This window comes from Carlito syrichta, unplaced genomic scaffold (genome assembly GCF_000164805.1).
Source record: "Carlito syrichta isolate Samal-C Ts95f unplaced genomic scaffold, Tarsius_syrichta-2.0.1 Scaffold315830, whole genome shotgun sequence".
Lineage (NCBI taxonomy): Eukaryota > Metazoa > Chordata > Mammalia > Primates > Tarsiidae > Carlito > Carlito syrichta.
This window is the reverse complement of record NW_007259926.1, coordinates 240018-242068: the sequence shown is the minus strand read 5'-3', so window position 1 is coordinate 242068 and position 2051 is coordinate 240018.

Here is a 2051-nt window from a genome sequence, read left to right as displayed (position 1 = left end):
TTGTAGAGATGAGGTCTCACCAAGTTGCCCAGGTGGGTCTCGAACCTACGGGCTCAGGCAGTCCACTCACCTCAGCCTCCCAAAGCACGGGATTACAGGCTGAGCCACCGAGCCCGGCTGTGAATTGTATTTTTAATGTGTTGTTGAATTCTGTTTGCTGGTATTTTGTTAAGGATTTTTGCACTGAGGAGAGGGTCTCTAAAAAATGATGCTGGGGAAACTGGATATCTGCATACAAAAGAATGAACCCAGATCCCCAACATTTACCGTACACAGAAATAAACTCAAAACGGATTAAAAACTTAACTGTAAGACCGGAAACCATTAAACTACTAGAAGAAAACACTGGGAAAATGTTATAGGACATTGATGTGGGCAAAGATTTTTTTCTGGGTGATACTTCAAAAGCACAGGCAAAATAGACAAAGCGAAAACAGACAAATGATATTACATCAAGCAAAAAGCTTCTGCACAACAAAGGAAACAAAGCAAAGGGGGTGAAGAAGCAACCTGCAGAATGGGAGGAAAAAATGCAAACAATTCATTTGACAAGGGATTTGCAACCAGAGTAGATGTGAAACTCCGGCAACTCAGTAGCAGTGAAACAAATAATCTGATTAGAAAATGGTCAAAAGACCTGAATAGACATTTCATTATATGTCAAACACGATTTCAGACAGTTCATAATCCTCCAACCCTTTAACATATTTTTTGTTTAATAGAAATAGCTATTAATTTTAATTGTATATTTTAATCTTTTAAATACACTTTTTTTTCTTTTTTAAAGAAAGCAGTATTTATTGAGAGGACAAGAAAGCTCCCACAGTGGGAGGGGACCCAAGGGGGTTATCCTTAAATACACTATTAATTAGGTTTTTTTCCCATTTTACAAAGGAGGGTCAGAGAGTTTAAGTCGCTTGCCCATGGTCACAGTAAGCACAGCATCAATTTACTGAGCTCAGGAAGTCTGACTCCTGAATCTGGAAGATAAGCTGTGCAACAGTTTCTATTACTGACCAGTTATCTCAGTTCTTTGTCTCTCCCTAACACCATATTATAATTATATTAATTTGTCTTCTGCAACTGGTATGTGTATTTCCCACTTACTTTATAGCAGTGAAATTAGATAATATATTTGTGTTGAGTTTACTATATTCTTCATCCTCGATAGTGACCATCAACCAGATTTTTGAAAGGGCAGTTGGTGAGTCACCTCTTATCCTGGCATCCTTTCTCTACCTGTGTTCATTTAAAGGCAGTTTTCTTGGGTCTTGAAGAAATTGCTTATACTGTGCTGAGGAAGAATGTCTCCTAATATTATTCATATATTTTTGTATTCCTCTGTTTGAGGTATTTTATTTATCAACTGGTTAAAATTAAGAGTCTGTATCTGGGCTGGGTGCCGTGGCTTAGCCTGTAATCCCAGCACTTTGGGAGGCCCAGGCGAGAGGATTGCCTGAGTTTGGGGGTTCGAGACTGGGCAACTTGATGAAACCTCGTCTCTACAATAAATTAAAAAAAAATTAGCCAGGCATGGTGGCGTGCATCTGTAGTTCCAGCTACTTGGAAGGCTGAGGTGGAAGGATCGCCTCAGCCCGGCAGGTCAAGGCTACAGTGGCCATGAGCGTTCCACTGCCTTCCAGCCTGGGCGAAAGAGTGAACTCCAACTCCAAAAATAAAAAAAGAGTCCATTTATGTCATTTTTTGGAATGACAGAATTTTCTCATCATGATTATTGTATATATACTGTCTTATGATGTAATCACATTGGTTTTCTATTTATTTTAATAATGATTTTGAAAAGTAGCTCTTGTAGGATCCAGTAACCTGCTGACATTGATTTTCTAAGGGTCCGCATTTATTGACTATTCAACACTGAGAACAAAATCAGGATATTGACTATAATTTCTCAATCTTTATGCCACTGAGACTCTGTGTTGAAAATTTTGTGAGCAAGTTAGTTTAATGACCTTTTCCCCATTTTCAGATAGAATCCAAGTAGCTTATCCCCAGGAATAGTCAGTTAATAAACAAATAGTTACAGAGCATCC